Source organism: Ascaphus truei, chromosome 16, assembly GCF_040206685.1.
Source record: "Ascaphus truei isolate aAscTru1 chromosome 16, aAscTru1.hap1, whole genome shotgun sequence".
NCBI classification, from domain to species: Eukaryota; Metazoa; Chordata; class Amphibia; order Anura; family Ascaphidae; genus Ascaphus; species Ascaphus truei.
In genome coordinates, this window is record NC_134498.1 from 9687719 (window position 1) to 9709106 (window position 21388).

Below are 21388 nucleotides of genomic sequence, written 5' to 3' on the forward strand. Positions count from 1 at the left end.
CGGCTGCTTTTAAAGATATACAGTGTGAGACTGGAATCTCTCATCCCCGAGGGGGGGGGGGGACTCTCTGGAAGGATTCCACCCGTATTCCTGGGGCTCAGAGATGGAGGCGCTGCACCATTACATACATAGTTACATAATAGATGAGGTTGAAAAAAGACGTACGTCCATCAAGTTCAACCTATGCTAAATTCAGACAACAGATACTTTATTCTATATCTATACTTACTTATTGATCCAGAGGAAGGCAAACAAAAAACCCCATTAAGGGGAAAAATTAATTCCTTCCTGACTCCAAGAATTGGCAATCGGATTAATCCCTGGATCAACATCCTTCCCATATATACTTATTTGGTATATCCCTGTATACCTGTCCCATCTAAAAAGATGTCCAACCTTTTTTTGAACAAATCTATTGTATCTGCCATCACAGTCTCCATGGGTAATGAGTTCCACATTTTAACTGCCCTTACTGTAAAGAACCCTTTCCTTTGTTGCTGGTGAAATTTCCTTTCCTCCAACCTTAAGGGATGGCCCCGAGTCCTTTGTACTGCCCGTGGGATGAATAGTTCTTTTGAAAGCTCCTTGTATTGTCCCTGAATATATTTGTATATAGTTATCATATCCCCTCTTAGACGCCTCTTTTCTAATGTAAATAAATCCAATATAGCTAGCCTCTCCTCATAAGTTAGAATGTCCATCCCCTTTATTAATTTGGTGGCTCTTCTCTGCACTCTCTCTAGTTCCAAAATGTCTTTTCTTAGGATTGGTGCCCAAAATTGTACTCCATATTCAAGGTGTGGTCTTACTAATGCTTTGTAAAGGGGCATAATTATGTCTACTTCCCTTCCATCAATTGCCCGTTTGATGCAAGATAAGATCTTGTTTGCCTTTGCAGCTACTGCATGACATTGGGCACTATTGCTAAGCCTGCTGTCTACAAGCACCCCTAAATCCTTCTCCATCAAGGATTCCCCCAATATATCTCCATTTAATTTGTAAGTCGCCTTTTTATTCTTGCATCCCAAATGCATAACCTTATATTTATCTGTATTAAACCTCATTTGCCATTTACCTGCCCACGTTTCCAGTCTCTCCAAGTCCTTCTGAAGAGAAATTTCATCCTGCTCTGATAAGACGGAGGCATTCACCCCAGAAACCTGATCCTGTCATCCCCCATACCATCGCGGGAGACTCAGGCCCCCCTGTTGCCAGCAGGTATGCACCACACTCAGACACGTAGCCAGACCCTAGTACAGAGGAGGGGGGCCCGATCTGCGATTGGCCCAGGGAAGGGGGGCTACATTGGGAATCGATGTTATTTTTCTTCATATTAATGGGTATCCTCAAAGCTAATGATATGCCAAAATGACGTCCATTAGCAAAACTACAATTGTTTCTTCACTTTTTCTGCTTGATCAATAGGGTGACCAGATTTCGAAAATGAAAAACCGGGACACCTTAAAAAATAATTTATTAAACAAATTACATCACGTGACACCCCCTGTTGCCATGACAACAAGACACTCTGATGCCCCTGCAGTGTTAGTGTGTATAGAGGTGGGGGCTTTGCTTGGGCCCTTCAACTCTTACAGCCAGGGCATTATTGGCCAGGAATGCCCAGTTCGGAGGGGATTACTACTTCAAAATGTATTTGATTCGTAACAACATCAAAAAACTCTAATACCAATAACTAACAACCACAGACAATGATAATCTAAACCATCAAATAAAATGTCTACGGCCCTTGTTCAAGCATGTTTGCGGTACTTACCACATAAATCAGTGCCTGCAATCCACGACTGTATCCGCCTCTCCGAGCGTCTGAAAGCAACCCAGCGTTCCTGGTGTGTGGCTGAAGAGGTGAGGGACTCCCTCCTCTCAAACGGAAAAGAAGAGCAAAAAATAGAGTTGGAACATACCTATCATACAGGGATGAGAGAGAGAGACAGAGAATGAGACAGAGACAGAGAATGAGAGAGAGACAGAGAATGAGAGAGAGACAGAGAATGAGAGACAGAGAATGAGAGAGAGACAGAGAATGAGAGAGAGACACAGAGAGAGAGAGACAGAGAATGAGAGAGAGACAGAGAGAGGGACATAGGGAGAGAGAGACACAGAGAGAGAGAGACAAAAGTAATGTACTGTATAACCATTATACAGTACCGTACCCCCTAGTATTCGTGTAATCATTGTCCCACACCCCCTTTTACTCACGCTTTGGCAATACTGAAATGTTCTTTTGACAGAGACACACAGAGACACAGAGAGAAACAGAGACACACAGAGAGAGACAGAGACACAGAGAGAGAGACAGAGACACAGAGAGACACACAGAGAGAGACAGAGACACACAGAGAGAGACAGAGACACAGAGAGAGAGAGAGAGACACAGAGAGAGAGAGAGACACGGGCCTATTTAGTAAGCGTCGATAAGGCTGCGTCTATAGTATTTCAGACGGAGGGAAGGCACACACGCTGCAATACACTTGCTGAAGCCTGAGCTTTTTTATGGCTTTGCAGGGTATGCAGCGGGTGCGATTGGGGGCGTGGCAATAAATATTTGGAGGCGTGGCAATAACGTTCCGGCGCGGACGTCACTTTCCTACCTCACATCCCGATCCACCGGCATTTTTTCAGATGCAGCATCTGAAGCACTGTGCAGACAAGAAGAAAAATGCACACAATGCGCACCAGAGATTAAAATATAGTAAATTATTTATTAATAAAACAAGAAATAACCGAGGAGGATCCAACCCCACCTCAGTACTTTCTTCTCGTTGCTATTGCCACACTATACGTCCTGACGCCGGAAGGGAAGTTGGTACGCGACCAAGACGAGACACCGGATTTACAGTGGAACCACAACATACCACAGATTGCTGGAGGACCACACTGCGAGGGGCGCAGCCTATCGAGTTTCCCGGTCATCGTCCAAAGTCTGGAGCTGCGGAGTGACCACCGGATTACCACGGAGCCCGAGCCTGTCTCACACAATGCTTTTACCAAACGGATGTTTGTGAGTTTGCTATTTTTATCTTGTCCAGGAAATGAAATTGTTAAACCGAATTTACACATGGAGCGGGCGCTTTCTCTTCTTTTTTTTGTTTAGATATCTATCGAGGAGGTGGTTGTTTCCCTGAAGAGAGCTGCCAGGGCTCCAGAGGACGCCCGAATTGGATCCTTTTATGATTGAGTTATAACATAGCTATTAGAGCTAGGTTTCTGGACTTTTATTGTGTTTAGGCATAGTGTTTATTATTATTTTATTACAGCTACTTTTTAGTAATTGCACTGTTATTAATTCTGACCACTAATTCTCACTGCCATTATAATCTCTCTCTAGCCACAACCAAATTGCTATATCAGCTATATTATTTATTGGTTATACCAGGGGAGCACAAACTTTTGCAGCTCGCCCCCCTGCCGGTGCTCGCGCCCCCCCCCCCTTACCTTGATGCGGCGTCATGTGACCTGCAGCGGCATTTGACGAGGGTGACGTCACATGACCCCGCAGCGTAATTTAACATACTGTGCTATATCTATGCACACACAGCTGTCTCTAGGCATAAAACACATCCACACCGGGGGAAGGACCAGCACAGATAACATTCCAAGAGACACTGTTTTTAAGTATACCTTTTGCTTGCTTCATTCATTGTAACATCGCCGGAAGAAGAGATCAGTGTATCTCGAAAGCTCGCACAAATAAAAGCATTTCGTTAGCCACAGAACGGTATTATCTATTTATTTTTTGATTATTGAAGCTCGGCTAACACGGTACTGATACCTCTATATATATATATTGCGCGCGCACACACACACATAACGTTTTATCCAACTTTTTCATTTATCATTTGTAGAGAAAATGAACAATGTCGCCAGAAGTGCTATTTTTCAAAATGTAACATCTCTACTAATTAGTGTAAAATGATACTTCATATAAAGCAGGTTATGGGACCCATTATAAAATGACCTTCATGTTTCTTATCACATACCAGTATATGGATACTTTCTATTATCACAAGCTGCTAACATGTGACAGGGCTCAGAGTCTGAGCCCAGAATGTGACATACAGAACATTCTCATTCTAAATTTCAAAAAATATTGTGTTGATTTCTGACCTGACTGCCGTGGTTACAGCTCAACCACTCTGTTCTACTGTATGTCACCACTTTCTGCCACAACCAGCTGACGGTGGATCTGCAAGGAGTTCAACGCTTATTGGCATCACATCTGTTGCTTGGTTGACGTATCATTTCTCCAGCTTTTTATTGTATTGTTTTTAAATAGATTATATTTATTTAGTTGAATAGATATTTATTTAGTTTAATAGATATTTATTTAGTTTAATAGATTATATTTCTAATTTTAATAAGTTATATTTCTTAGTTTAATAAGTTATATTTCTTAGTTTAATAAAATATATTTCTTAGTTTAATAAGTTATATTTCTTAGTTTAATAAGTTATATTTGTTAGTTTAATAAATTATATTTCTTAGTTTAATAAGTTATATTTCTTAGTTAATAGATTATATTTGTTAGCACAGTAGATTATATTTACTAGTATTTAAGTCTCCCCCTCAGTGCCCCATTAGGACCCGTGCGCATATTTCACATCTTTTCGGAGTCGCTTATTTTTTAGACCCTCGGAGCCGAAACCTAAAGGGGTCAGCTAAGAAAGTTCGGATCAAGAGGAGCCGCACAGCTTAAAGACAGAACATTTCCAAGGGAGATGGAGACAATTTGGGTAAGATCTGATTAAAGGACATCCTTTGAGGAAGGAAAGGGTGACAGGGGAGTCTAAGAGGGGGGTGAGAGAGCAAGGTGGTGTGTCAGATTGGGGCAGAGCAAGAGAACGCAAAAATGATGGGGATTTGCTGCACACCAAAAAAAAACAATAAGTAGTGATACTTTTACCGGTGCCCCTTAGTCTCAGGGAAGACCGGCATTTCGTCCAATGGATACAATATGATTGATGGGAAAGGGCACACGGATTTGAATAAAAAAAGATAATTTATTGTGCCACAGACTACAATGTTTCGGCTGCTGGCCTTTCTTTGCTGGATTTAGTGGGTTTAGCCACTTTACCTGAGAAAGACCAGCAGGCCGAAATGTTGTTGTCTATGGCAGTGCAAGAGAAAACAGGTTGGGGGGGGTGGGTTCTCGCAAAGTCGCCGACCCATGGGTGAGTGTCCCCGGTGGAAACTAGTCCTGGACCCCGGGAAAGCTGTCTGTGGCCCATACAAGCTGAGTAACATGTAAAAAGGACACATGTATGTTCAGAATGAGTTAGCATGGTATTTTGAGAGGCACCATAGCAGGTCAGTGCAAGTCAGTGCAGAGCACTGCAAGGTCAGTCAATATGAGGAAGGGTCCGATGGAGGAGTTGGAGGGTCCCAGAATATCTCTTAAAGCAGGGGTGCGCAAATCAAGGGGCACGACATTTTCTTGGGAGGAGGGGCTCGGCGCTTACAGAGGCCCCTCGCTCTTCCCCACAGCATTTAAATTAAATGCCGAAGATCGCGTGCAAGGCCTCTGTAAGTTCCCTTTCCTTGTCTCCGGCGGCTTCTGGCGACAGCAATGTGGCGTCACATGATGTGGCATTGCCATAGCAACGTGATATCACATGACGTCGTTACATCAGAACGTCGGAGACAAGGTGGGGAAGGTGGAGGGGGGAGCAGGGGGAAAAGGTTGTGCAACCCTGTCTTAAAGCATTGCCTTGCATACAGATCAGAGGCCAAGAATGGATATGGATATCCGATGTGAAGCCGGAAATAAGACAGAAAAGACCGTTTCGGGGGAAGAAGGTGAGTGATGAAATAGCCGTCACTGTGTAACTCTTCCAATTACCTGCAACTTCATGCAGAGAAATAGCAACGCTTGTTTTTAACGTGCTAAGCGCCTAATGGGGAATTCAACTGCTGAGAAGTTAAGGGAGTTACTAACCCAAACTCAGCGACGTTTCTGTGTCTCTGTGATAACTCCCCCAGGACATGCCTGAAAACCAGAGGTAACTCAATGTATTTTTGATAAATAGAAACATGACCTTCTGGGGAGGGGTATATAATGGGTACTGGGCCTGGTGAGGTGGGTATAACGAGTACTGGGCCTGGGGAGGGGCGTATAACAGGGTACTGGGCCTTGGGAAGGTTGTATAACTGGGTACTGGGCCTGGGGAGGTGGGTATAACGGGTATTTGCCCTGTGGAGGGCGGTATAACGTGGTATTGGGGATGGGGTATAAGTGGCACAGGAGCTCTTGCGATACAGAGTATCACTGTCCCTGGTTACAAACACTTCATGTCTCCTGCAGATCAGGACACACACGAAGGTGGTGCCCTTTGTGCCACCAGACGACGAGGCGGGCTACGAGGCGGACGACGAGGCATACGACAAAGCGGGCGTCAAGTGGAACAATGAGGTGGGCTACAAGGCGGCCGATGACGCAGACGTGGTGTACGATGACCAAGGAGCATACGACAGGTGTGGCCGGATCTGCTGCTTCACCTTTTTTAGGCGGAGGAGAAGACCCCGGGAGCAGGTAGGAGAATACGAGAGGTGCGGACAGATCTGCTGCTTCACCTTTTTTAGGCGGAGAAGAAGCCAGGTGCAGGTAGCAGAGGAGCCAGGGCGTAGATACAGGGGTATTCTAGGGGCCCTGAGAAGTTGGTTTGACCGCAGGAGAGGCAGATAAGATCAGGAAGGCTGAGGGAGGGGCAAGTACTAGAGGGAGATAGGGATATTGGGCGTGAGAGGGTGAGAGAGAACAAGGAGCAGGGCCAGAGCACGGGTTTCATGCGCCCGAGGCAAAACTTAAAATTTGTGCCCCAGTTGTATAAAAAATAATAAGATAAATAAAATAATAAAATAAACAGTGGCGTAGATATCGGGGCTGCAGGGGGGTGCGACCGCACCCCAGCGCAACGCAAAATAAAAATAAAAGGGCGCCAAAATACTGGATAAAAAAAAGAATAATAATTTAAAAAAAAAGATAAATAAATAAAATAATAAGAGGAAAAAATAATAATGATTATTAATGCGCCCCTAGGACCTCTGCGCGCTAGGCGACCGCCTAATGGCCGGCCGGCCCTGCGAGGTATGCGGGAGGAAAAGGGGTGAATGGGATAGATATGCAGGGGGATGGGGGAGCAGGTGAGTTATACACAGGGGCACAAGGGCCCCATCACCCTCATCTCTATATACTGAGTGTGCCCCTGTGTATAACAACGCTGATCTGTGCTGCTCCATCTGATCTCACTGCGCAGTGATCCAGGGACCATCCGATCGCCATTTAATGGGGTCAGGAAGGAATTTTTTTCCCCCATTGCACAGCAGGGGTTATGTTTCGCCTTCCTCTGGATCACAGCAACAAACTGCACTTTGTGCATGAATTATCAGTGAGATCTTTATACACCCTGCATTGGTCTTCACCCCTTTGCTGCCGGAGGGGCCTGCAATGCATTGCTCTGCGTGTTACTATATCGCTCTGCAATGTGCTGCAGGCCCCTCCCAGCAAAGAGATTCATTATTTCAATAAAATACTCTCTTTAATCAAACCTATGTGTAGTGTCTTTTCTATCCGTTGTATCTATTGCTAACAGCTCAGTGATTCTTCCCCAGGACGCTGCACTAGTGTCACGCTGCCAAGCCCAGGTGTGAGGGAGATTTATAGGGTCACATATACACTTCTGCCAAAACACGAGTGCAAACAGGAAGCCCCTCTGATCTCATATATTTTATTACACAAAACGGTATCTAAAAAGGTAAAAATAACATACATGGGATTCTGCTACAAATATCTCTCTAATTACAAACCAATTAGCAAATCATTCAGATTAGTCGAGCGAAAAGAAAGGGTTAAGTATCTCATGTACAGTATATGCAGTGTAGGCTGTTCTGCAGCATTACATGCAGGGGACAACGTTTAGGGGATATAAGTAATGCTGATCTCAGAGCTGACCGGCTGACCTGCTCTACCGGCTGACCGGCTGACCTGCTCTTCTGGCTGACCTGCTGACCTGCTCTACTGGCTGACCGGCTGACCTGCTCTACCGGCTGACCGGCTTCTCTTCTTTCAGCTAAATGACCTGAATTGTGGCCCCTGTATCTCCCAATTAAACGTTTTATTGGCATATTCTTGTTTGACTCGTTCTATACAGACATTTTCTATATATTCATTGTGGGATTTGATAACATCTGTAAGATCTCTCAGAATATCACATTCTGTACGTTTGTGTTGAAGATTTTTCCATTCTCAATTTACTTAATATTAGTTTTTGGCATCAATTATTTATATCGAGTCCAAAATACCTTTATACAGAATGCTGTTCCCTTTAGCCCACAAATGCTGCTTCATTAAAGCCCATGGGTGGCACTTTATGCATTCTCAAACTTTTAGGCAACATCCCTAATTTCCAAAAGTGGGATTAAATCTGTACATATTTAAATGGTTAATTTTCTTACTCAGACTCCTAAATCCCTCCCCAAATATATCCGTTTCACATAAAAGTGTGTGCGCTTCTCCTTCCGCCTAACTGGCACGTCGTCCTTACGGGCGCCACTCCTTGCAACTCCACGCTGCCCTCCAGTGGCAAAAGAAATAAGATACATTTACTATACTCGTCTGGCAGCTGCTCCCGTATAAGGTGGGTAACTCTGTATTAGGGGTCTTGGTAGACTATATTTTATACTTATGTCGGATAGATGAGGAATTAATATTCCTAACGGGTTATTGTGAGAGGCCTTAGATCTTATCCTATATGCACGCAGCCCTCGCCTCTCTGACCTTGAACACATACTTCAATCTGATTTTTGAGACTTGAAACTGGATTTCCCAAAACAAACTGATTTTAAACACTGACAAGACTGTAACAATGGTATTTGGGACCAGAGCTAAATTGCTAAAGCTACCAATGACAGAGCTTCAGATAAAAACCAGCTCTAAAACCATCCTAGCCCCTGTTACTTGTTTGAAATATCTGATCATTCAACTCCCATTTAACATTTGGGTTGCACATTGATACCCTGACATCCAAATCCTATGCCAAACTAGGTGTACTTTAAAGGAACAAATCCTCCCTAAGGCCCTCATGCAGTAAGCAGCGATAAGCCACTTATCACCAGCTTATCGCCAAAAAAGCCACACTGATACACACACACACACACACAGATACAGACACACTGATACACACACACCGCGCCCTGATGGCAGGGGTGGAGGCGTGGGGCTCCTGCTCTCCTCTGTCTGCCGTTACCGAACCCTTCCTATTCCCCCCTCTCTTGCTTTTCCCTCCTTTGAGGCTCACACTGTCCAGATCTTCTCTCCTCTCCCTGTTCATGTGGCGGTCATCTATCGCCCACCTACCTCTACTCATCCCCCTTCTGCCTTTCTCTCTCACTTTGAATCCTGGCTCTCTTTCTTTCTCTCCTCAGACTCCCCTGTTCTTCTCCTTGGGGACTTCAATTGCCACATTGATGACCCCTCTCTCTCTTGGGCTTCCCGCTTTCTTTCTCTTACCTCTTCTTTTGGCCTTCAACAGTGGACTGCAGCCAGCACCCACAAGGATGGCCACTACTTAGACCTGGTTTTCACTAAAAACTTATCTCTCTCTGATTTCTCCATTTCCCCTTTTCCTCTCTCTGACCATCATCTCATCTCATTCTCTTTATCTCGCTTCTCCCCTTCTCCACCTCCATCTACCCCCCGGTTCTGCAGAAACCTGCGCTCTATTCACTTACCTGACTTTGAGTCCACTTTACACTCCTCCCTCTCCTCTCTCAGCTCTGCTACAGACCCTGACAACCTGGTCAGAAAGTACAACTCTGTCTTGTCCTCATCTCTTGATCTACATGCCCCGCTTTCTCTCTGCCGCCCTCGCCCTTCTAACCCTAGACCCTGGCTAAATTCCCACACGCGCATGCTGCGTTCCTCCACTCGTTCCTCTGAACGCCTCTGGAGGAAGTCTCACACTCTCGCAGACTTCCTTCACTACAAATTTATGCTATCCTGTTTCAACTCTGCCCTCTCGCAAGCTAAACAAGCCTACTTTTCTGCACTAATAACATGCACAAGTCTAACCCACGCCGACTGTTCTCTGTCTTTGATACTCTACTCAAACCACCCTCAGCTGCCTCTCCTTCCTCCATCTCCGCTCAGGACTTTGCAGACTATTTTAAGGAAAAGGTGGAATCCATACGGCAGAACATCCCCTGTTTCTTCCCCCCATCCTACACCTCTTCCTAACTCTCCTCCTGCCTTCCTTGAGTCTTTTTCCACTGTCTCAGAGGAGGATGTGTCGCTGTTGATCTCCTCTTCTCCCTCTACCACTTGCCCTCTTGACCCCATTCCCTCCCATCTCCTAAAACCTCTAGCTCCTACTATAATCCCTACGCTTACACACATTTTTAACTCCTCCCTCTGCTCTGGAACCTTTCCATCCTCCTTCAAACATGCAACAGTCATACCATTACTCAAAAACAGCAAGCTTGACCCTACCTGTCTTTCTAACTATCGACCTGTCTCCCTCCTGCCTTTTGCCTCTAAACTACTTGAACGTCTTGTATTCTCTCGCTTGCTCCATTTTCTCAACACTTATTCTCTCCTAGACCCTCTACAATCTGGCTTCCGCACTGCTCACTCCACGGAAACAACCCTCACTAAAATAACTGACGAGCTCCATGCTGCCAAAGACAGAGGTCATTACACTCTGCTCATATTACTCGACCTCTCTGCAGCATTTGACACCGTGGACCACCCTCTTCTCCTCCACATTCTCCATACTCTAGGTATTCGGAACAAAGCTCTATCCTGGATCTCATCCTACCTCTCCCATCGTACTTTTAGTGTCTCTTCTGCTAACACCTCCTCCTCCTCTATTGATCTCTCTGTGGGGGTACCCCAGGGCTCTGTCCTGGGACCTCTTCTCTTTTCTCTGTACACACTCTCTCTAGGTGACCTAATAACATCTTTTGGGTTTAATTATCACCTCTATGCCGACGACACACAAATATACTTTTCAACACCTGACCTTACACCTGCTGTACAAACCAAAGTTTCTGAATGTCTCTCTGCTATATCATCCTGGATGGCCCTCCGACGCCTTAAACTCAACATGGCTAAAACAGAGCTCCTCATACTTCCTCCCAAACCTGGCCCTAATACCTCCTTCCACATTACTGTTGGAACTACAATCATTCACCCAGTAGCCCAAGCACGCTGCCTAGGGGTCACGTTCGACTCCTCTCTCACATTCGCCCCTCACATTCAAAACATTTCTAAAACTTGTCGCTTTTTCCTCCGCAATATAACTAAGATACGCCCTTTCCTCTGTTGTTCGACTGCTAAAACTCTGACTCAGGCCCTCATTCTCTCCTGTCTTGATTACTGTAACCTCCTGCTGTCCGGCCTTCCTGCCTCTCACCTGTCTCCCCTACAATCTATCCTAAATGCTGTTGCCAGAATCACTCTACTCTTTCCTAGATCTGTCTCAGCATCTCCCCTCATGAAATCCCTCTCCTGGCTTCCGATCAAATCCCGCATCTCACACTCCATTCTTCTCCTCACTTTTAAAGCTTTACATTCTTCTGCCCCTCCTTACATCTCATCCCTAATTTCTCGGTATGCACCATCCAGACTCTTGCGTTCTTCTCAAGGATGTCTTCTTTCTACCCCCTTTGTATCTAAAGCCCTCTCCCGCCTTAAACCTTTTTCACTGACTGCCCCACATCTCTGGAATGCCCTTCCCCTCAGTACCCGACTAGCACCCTCTCTATCCACCTTTAAGACCCACCTTAAGACACACTTGCTTAAAGAAGCATATGAATAGCACTGTGGATATTCTAAACACGATACATAATGCTTGACCCCCTGCAGACGCACTTACCAGAACTCCCTAATACTGTCTCTGTACGTTCTCCCTACCTACCAATTAGACTGTAAGCTCCTCGGGGCAGGGACTCCTCTTCCGAAATGTTACTTTTATGTCTAAAGCACTTATTCCCATGATATGTTTTTTATATTATCTGTTATTTATTTGATTACCACATGTATTACTACTGTGAAGCGCTATGTACACTAATGGCGCTATATAAATAAAGACATACAATACAATACAATACACACACACACAGATACAGACACACTGATACACACACACACACACACACACACACACACACACACACACACACACACACACACACTGATTCACACACACACACACACACACACACCCACTGATTCACACACACACACACACCCACTGATTCACACACACACAGACCCACTGATACACACACACACACACACACACTGAAACACACACACACACTGAAACACACACACACACTGAAACACACACACACACTGAAACACACACACACACTGAAACACGCGCACACACACACACACACACACACACACACACACACACACACACACACACACACACACACACACACACACTGATACACACACACACACTGACACACACACACACAGATACACAGATACACACACAGATACACACACACACACACACAGATACACAAACACACAGAGATACACATACACACACACACACACATACACACAAATACACACACACAGATACACATACACACACACACACACACACACACACACTGATACACATACACACACACACACACACACACACACACACACACACACACACTGACACACATACACACACACACACACACACACACACTGATACACATACACACACACACACACACAGATACACACACCCACACACACCCACTGATTCACACACACACACACACACACACACACACACACACACACACACACACACAAAGCTGTGAGCGCCGGAGGGGCAAAGGTGGGAGCGCCGGGGGGCAAAGCTGTGAGCGCCGGGGGGGGGGGCAAAGGTGGGAGCGCCGGGGGGCAAAGGTGGGAGTGCCGATGGGGCAAAGGTGGGAGCGCCGGGGGGCAAAGGTGGGAGTGCCGATGGGGCAATGGTGGGAGCGCCGGGGGGGCAATGGTGGGAGCGCCAGGGGGGCAAAGGTACAAGGTGGTACAAAGGTAGGCGCACCCCCGCTACCACCTCCTATTACCCCCCCTGGCTGGGACCCGGGACAGAAAGGGGACACTCACCGCGAACAGAGGAGCCGGGAGCGGGAAGACACTTGTGCTCTGCACAAAGCGGAAGTCCCGCCCCCGGCTTCCTCTGACCTGCCTGCAACCAATCCCCTGCGGGCCGGCCGGCATTCTAAGTCCCGCCCCCGGCATTCTCCTTCATTCAGTCTCCCCGGCAGCATTCACACACACACATAGAAAATACTTACCGGCCGCCGCATTCTCCTCACCGCCGCTGCCCCGCAATACCGGGACCAGGGACAAAAATCGGGACATAACCGGGACGGAGCTAAAATCGGGACAGGGCAGAAAAAAACGGGACTGTCCCGGCAAAACCGGGACGAATGGTCACCCTACTTACAGACTATTCACTTGAGTGGACCATAAAGTGTCTTATAGAGGGAACTCTAAGGTGTCTTAAGATGCATTAAGATATATTATGTATGTAAATATTTATTTATATAGCGCTTTATAAGAGAGGCAATACAGTACAGAGAATTATAGTACAATAAGTGCAACAAACAAAATCAGACAATAGGAAAGGAAATCCCTGGCCTGCAGAGCTTACAGTCTTAATGCTAGATCCATGGAACTCTGTTGTGTTTACGCTAATAACGGGACATTCCTGAAATTGGTACCTGACCCTGTGCGGTAGGCAGAGACACAGGGGCAGTGCCTGCCAATATCATAAAGAGCAGTGCACTTCCTATTTAGTAGAAGTGTGTGTCAGAGTTAAGAGTTCAGTCCAGAGTTAGAGTCTGCTGAGTCTGTCACCTGGCTGGCCCAGGGTGACAGAGAGAGCCTATATCAATTGGCCGTTGGAGAAGGGGAGCCATCAGCCTCTGAGTAGAGCTGATGCAACCTTAGTTAGGGAGGTGGACCAATTCCTCTCACCCTGTTTAGGGGGCGAGGGAAGAGCTAGCCCCACCCTGGGTGCCCTTGACCTGGGGTGGTGGCAGGGACACAGAGACCATCCTGAGGGAGAGCAGTCCTGTGTGGAGGAAGACACCCTGTACCTGATATATAGTCTTGTTGCTGCTATTCTGCTGCTGTGAATAAAGAGCTGCGGCTGCTTTTAAAGATATACAGTGTGAGACTGGAATCTCTCATCCCCGAGGGGGGGGGGGGACTCTCTGGAAGGATTCCACCCGTATTCCTGGGGCTCAGAGATGGAGGCGCTGCACCATTACATACATAGTTACATAATAGATGAGGTTGAAAAAAGACGTACGTCCATCAAGTTCAACCTATGCTAAATTCAGACAACAGATACTTTATTCTATATCTATACTTACTTATTGATCCAGAGGAAGGCAAACAAAAAACCCCATTAAGGGGAAAAATTAATTCCTTCCTGACTCCAAGAATTGGCAATCGGATTAATCCCTGGATCAACATCCTTCCCATATATACTTATTTGGTATATCCCTGTATACCTGTCCCATCTAAAAAGATGTCCAACCTTTTTTTGAACAAATCTATTGTATCTGCCATCACAGTCTCCATGGGTAATGAGTTCCACATTTTAACTGCCCTTACTGTAAAGAACCCTTTCCTTTGTTGCTGGTGAAATTTCCTTTCCTCCAACCTTAAGGGATGGCCCCGAGTCCTTTGTACTGCCCGTGGGATGAATAGTTCTTTTGAAAGCTCCTTGTATTGTCCCTGAATATATTTGTATATAGTTATCATATCCCCTCTTAGACGCCTCTTTTCTAATGTAAATAAATCCAATATAGCTAGCCTCTCCTCATAAGTTAGAATGTCCATCCCCTTTATTAATTTGGTGGCTCTTCTCTGCACTCTCTCTAGTTCCAAAATGTCTTTTCTTAGGATTGGTGCCCAAAATTGTACTCCATATTCAAGGTGTGGTCTTACTAATGCTTTGTAAAGGGGCATAATTATGTCTACTTCCCTTCCATCAATTGCCCGTTTGATGCAAGATAAGATCTTGTTTGCCTTTGCAGCTACTGCATGACATTGGGCACTATTGCTAAGCCTGCTGTCTACAAGCACCCCTAAATCCTTCTCCATCAAGGATTCCCCCAATATATCTCCATTTAATTTGTAAGTCGCCTTTTTATTCTTGCATCCCAAATGCATAACCTTATATTTATCTGTATTAAACCTCATTTGCCATTTACCTGCCCACGTTTCCAGTCTCTCCAAGTCCTTCTGAAGAGAAATTTCATCCTGCTCTGATAAGACGGAGGCATTCACCCCAGAAACCTGATCCTGTCATCCCCCATACCATCGCGGGAGACTCAGGCCCCCCTGTTGCCAGCAGGTATGCACCACACTCAGACACGTAGCCAGACCCTAGTACAGAGGAGGGGGGCCCGATCTGCGATTGGCCCAGGGAAGGGGGGCTACATTGGGAATCGATGTTATTTTTCTTCATATTAATGGGTATCCTCAAAGCTAATGATATGCCAAAATGACGTCCATTAGCAAAACTACAATTGTTTCTTCACTTTTTCTGCTTGATCAATAGGGTGACCAGATTTCGAAAATGAAAAACCGGGACACCTTAAAAAATAATTTATTAAACAAATTACATCACGTGACACCCCCTGTTGCCATGACAACAAGACACTCTGATGCCCCTGCAGTGTTAGTGTGTATAGAGGTGGGGGCTTTGCTTGGGCCCTTCAACTCTTACAGCCAGGGCATTATTGGCCAGGAATGCCCAGTTCGGAGGGGATTACTACTTCAAAATGTATTTGATTCGTAACAACATCAAAAAACTCTAATACCAATAACTAACAACCACAGACAATGATAATCTAAACCATCAAATAAAATGTCTACGGCCCTTGTTCAAGCATGTTTGCGGTACTTACCACATAAATCAGTGCCTGCAATCCACGACTGTATCCGCCTCTCCGAGCGTCTGAAAGCAACCCAGCGTTCCTGGTGTGTGGCTGAAGAGGTGAGGGACTCCCTCCTCTCAAACGGAAAAGAAGAGCAAAAAATAGAGTTGGAACATACCTATCATACAGGGATGAGAGAGAGAGACAGAGAATGAGACAGAGACAGAGAATGAGAGAGAGACAGAGAATGAGAGAGAGACAGAGAATGAGAGACAGAGAATGAGAGAGAGACAGAGAATGAGAGAGAGACACAGAGAGAGAGAGACAGAGAATGAGAGAGAGACAGAGAGAGGGACATAGGGAGAGAGAGACACAGAGAGAGAGAGACAAAAGTAATGTACTGTATAACCATTATACAGTACCGTACCCCCTAGTATTCGTGTAATCATTGTCCCACACCCCCTTTTACTCACGCTTTGGCAATACTGAAATGTTCTTTTGACAGAGACACACAGAGACACAGAGAGAAACAGAGACACAGAGAGAGAGACAGAGACACAGAGAGAGAGACAGAGACACAGAGAGACACACAGAGAGAGACAGAGACACACAGAGAGAGACAGAGACACAGAGAGAGAGACACAGAGAGAGAGAGAGAGACACGGGCCTATTTAGTAAGCGTCGATAAGGCTGCGTCTATAGTATTTCAGACGGAGGGAAGGCACACACGCTGCAATACACTTTCTGAAGCCTGAGCTTTTTTATGGCTTTGCAGGGTATGCAGCGGGTGCGATTGGGGGCGTGGCAATAAATATTTGGAGGCGTGGCAATAACGTTCCGGCGCGGACGTCACTTTCCTACCTCACATCCCGATCCACCGGCATTTTTTCAGATGCAGCATCTGAAGCACTGTGCAGACAAGAAGAAAAATGCACACAATGCGCACCAGAGATTAAAATATAGTAAATTATTTATTAATAAAACAAGAAATAACCGAGGAGGATCCAACCCCACCTCAGTACTTTCTTCTCGTTGCTATTGCTACACTATACGTCCTGACGCCGGAAGGGAAGTTGGTACGCGACCAAGACGAGACACCGGATTTACAGTGGAACCACAACATACCACAGATTGCTGGAGGACCACACTGCGAGGGGCGCAGCCTATCGAGTTTCCCGGTCATCGTCCAAAGTCTGGAGCTGCGGAGTGACCACCGGATTACCACGGAGCCCGAGCCTGTCTCACACAATGCTTTTACCAAACGGATGTTTGTGAGTTTGCTATTTTTATCTTGTCCAGGAAATGAAATTGTTAAACCGAATTTACACATGGAGCGGGCGCTTTCTCTTCTTTTTTTTGTTTAGATATCTATCGAGGAGGTGGTTGTTTCCCTGAAGAGAGCTGCCAGGGCTCCAGAGGACGCCCGAATTGGATCCTTTTATGATTGAGTTATAACATAGCTATTAGAGCTAGGTTTCTGGACTTTTATTGTGTTTAGGCATAGTGTTTATTATTATTTTATTACAGCTACTTTTTAGTAATTGCACTGTTATTAATTCTGACCACTAATTCTCACTGCCATTATAATCTCTCTCTAGCCACAACCAAATTGCTATATCAGCTATATTATTTATTGGTTATACCAGGGGAGCACAAACTTTTGCAGCTCGCCCCCCTGCCGGTGCTCGCGCCCCCCCCCCTTACCTTGATGCGGCGTCATGTGACCTGCAGCGGCATTTGACGAGGGTGACGTCACATGACCCCGCAGCGTAATTTAACATACTGTGCTATATCTATGCACACACAGCTGTCTCTAGGCATAAAACACATCCACACCGGGGGAAGGACCAGCACAGATAACATTCCAAGAGACACTGTTTTTAAGTATACCTTTTGCTTGCTTCATTCATTGTAACATCGCCGGAAGAAGAGATCAGTGTATCTCGAAAGCTCGCACAAATAAAAGCATTTCGTTAGCCACAGAACGGTATTATCTATTTATTTTTTGATTATTGAAGCTCGGCTAACACGGTACTGATACCTCTATATATATATATATTGCGCGCGCACACACACATATAACGTTTTATCCAACTTTTTCATTTATCATTTGTAGAGAAAATGAACAATGTCGCCAGAAGTGCTATTTTTCAAAATGTAACATCTCTACTAATTAGTGTAAAATGATACTTCATATAAAGCAGGTTATGGGACCCATTATAAAATGACCTTCATGTTTCTTATCACATACCAGTATATGGATACTTTCTATTATCACAAGCTGCTAACATGTGACAGGGCTCAGAGTCTGAGCCCAGAATGTGACATACAGAACATTCTCATTCTAAATTTCAAAAAATATTGTGTTGATTTCTGACCTGACTGCCGTGGTTACAGCTCAACCACTCTGTTCTACTGTATGTCACCACTTTCTGCCACAACCAGCTGACGGTGGATCTGCAAGGAGTTCAACGCTTATTGGCATCACATCTGTTGCTTGGTTGACGTATCATTTCTCCAGCTTTTTATTGTATTGTTTTTAAATAGATTATATTTATTTAGTTGAATAGATATTTATTTAGTTTAATAGATATTTATTTAGTTTAATAGATTATATTTCTAAGTTTAATAAGTTATATTTCTTAGTTTAATAAGTTATATTTCTTAGTTTAATAAAATATATTTCTTAGTTTAATAAGTTATATTTCTTAGTTTAATAAGTTATATTTGTTAGTTTAATAAATTATATTTCTTAGTTTAATAAGTTATATTTCTTAGTTAATAGATTATATTTGTTAGCACAGTAGATTATATTTACTAGTATTTAAGTCTCCCCCTCAGTGCCCCATTAGGACCCGTGCGCATATTTCACATCTTTTCGGAGTCGCTTATTTTTTAGACCCTCGGAGCCGAAACCTAAAGGGGTCAGCTAAGAAAGTTCGGATCAAGAGGAGCCGCACAGCTTAAAGACAGAACATTTCCAAGGGAGATGGAGACAATTTGGGTAAGATCTGATTAAAGGACATCCTTTGAGGAAGGAAAGGGTGACAGGGGAGTCTAAGAGGGGGGTGAGAGAGCAAGGTGGTGTGTCAGATTGGGGCAGAGCAAGAGAACGCAAAAATGATGGGGATTTACTGCACACCAAAAAAAAACAATAAGTAGTGATACTTTTACCGGTGCCCCTTAGTCTCAGGGAAGACCGGCATTTCGTCCAATGGATACAATATGATTGATGGGAAAGGGCACACGGATTTGAATAAAAAAAGATAATTTATTGTGCCACAGACTACAATGTTTCGGCTGCTGGCCTTTCTTTGCTGGATTTAGTGGGTTTAGCCACTTTACCTGAGAAAGACCAGCAGGCCGAAATGTTGTTGTCTATGGCAGTGCAAGAGAAAACAGGTTGGGGGGGGTGGGTTCTCGCAAAGTCGCCGACCCATGGGTGAGTGTCCCCGGTGGAAACTAGTCCTGGACCCCGGGAAAGCTGTCTGTGGCCCATACAAGCTGAGTAACATGTAAAAAGGACACATGTATGTTCAGAATGAGTTAGCATGGTATTTTGAGAGGCACCATAGCAGGTCAGTGCAAGTCAGTGCAGAGCACTGCAAGGTCAGTCAATATGAGGAAGGGTCCGATGGAGGAGTTGGAGGGTCCCAGAATATCTCTTAAAGCAGGGGTGCGCAAATCAAGGGGCACGACATTTTCTTGGGAGGAGGGGCTCGGCGCTTACAGAGGCCCCTCGCTCTTCCCCACAGCATTTAAATTAAATGCCGAAGATCGCGTGCAAGGCCTCTGTAAGTTCCCTTTCCTTGTCTCCGGCGGCTTCTGGCGACAGCAATGTGGCGTCACATGATGTGGCATTGCCATAGCAACGTGATATCACATGACGTCGTTACATCAGAACGTCGGAGACAAGGTGGGGAAGGTGGAGGGGGGAGCAGGGGGAAAAGGTTGTGCAACCCTGTCTTAAAGCATTGCCTTGCATACAGATCAGAGGCCAAGAATGGATATGGATATCCGATGTGAAGCCGGAAATAAGACAGAAAAGACCGTTTCGGGGGAAGAAGGTGAGTGATGAAATAGCCGTCACTGTGTAACTCTTCCAATTACCTGCAACTTCATGCAGAGAAATAGCAACGCTTGTTTTTAACGTGCTAAGCGCCTAATGGGGAATTCAACTGCTGAGAAGTTAAGGGAGTTACTAACCCAAACTCAGCGACGTTTCTGTGTCTCTGTGATAACTCCCCCAGGACATGCCTGAAAACCAGAGGTAACTCAATGTATTTTTGATAAATAGAAACATGACCTTCTGGGGAGGGGTATATAATGGGTACTGGGCCTGGTGAGGTGGGTATAACGAGTACTGGGCCTGGGGAGGGGCGTATAACAGGGTACTGGGCCTTGGGAAGGTTGTATAACTGGGTACTGGGCCTGGGGAGGTGGGTATAACGGGTATTTGCCCTGTGGAGGGCGGTATAACGTGGTATTGGGGATGGGGTATAAGTGGCACAGGAGCTCTTGCGATACAGAGTATCACTGTCCCTGGTTACAAACACTTCATGTCTCCTGCAGATCAGGACACACACGAAGGTGGTGCCCTTTGTGCCACCAGACGACGAGGCGGGCTACGAGGCGGACGACGAGGCATACGACAAAGCGGGCGTCAAGTGGAACAATGAGGTGGGCTACAAGGCGGCCGATGACGCAGACGTGGTGTACGATGACCAAGGAGCATACGACAGGTGTGGCCGGATCTGCTGCTTCACCTTTTTTAGGCGGAGGAGAAGACCCCGGGAGCAGGTAGGAGAATACGAGAGGTGCGGACAGATCTGCTGCTTCACCTTTTTTAGGCGGAGAAGAAGCCAGGTGCAGGTAGCAGAGGAGCCAGGGCGTAGATACAGGGGTATTCTAGGGGCCCTGAGAAGTTGGTTTGACCGCAGGAGAGGCAGATAAGATCAGGAAGGCTGAGGGAGGGGCAAGTACTAGAGGGAGATAGGGATATTGGGCGTGAGAGGGTGAGAGAGAACAAGGAGCAGGGCCAGAGCACGGGTTTCATGCGCCCAAGGCAAAACTTAAAATTTGTGCCCCAGTTGTATAAAAAATAATAAGATAAATAAAATAATAAAATAAACAGTGGCGTAGATATCGGGGCTGCAGGGGGGTGCGACCGCACCCCAGCGCAACGCAAAATAAAAATAAAAGGGCGCCAAAATACTGGATAAAAAAAAGAATAATAATTTTAAAAAAAAGATAAATAAATAAAATAATAAGAGGAAAAAATAATAATGATTATTAATGCGCCCCTAGGACCTCTGCGCGCTAGGCGACCGCCTAATGGCCGGCCGGCCCTGCGAGGTATGCGGGAGGAAAAGGGGTGAATGGGATAGATATGCAGGGGGATGGGGGAGCAGGTGAGTTATACACAGGGGCACAAGGGCCCCATCACCCG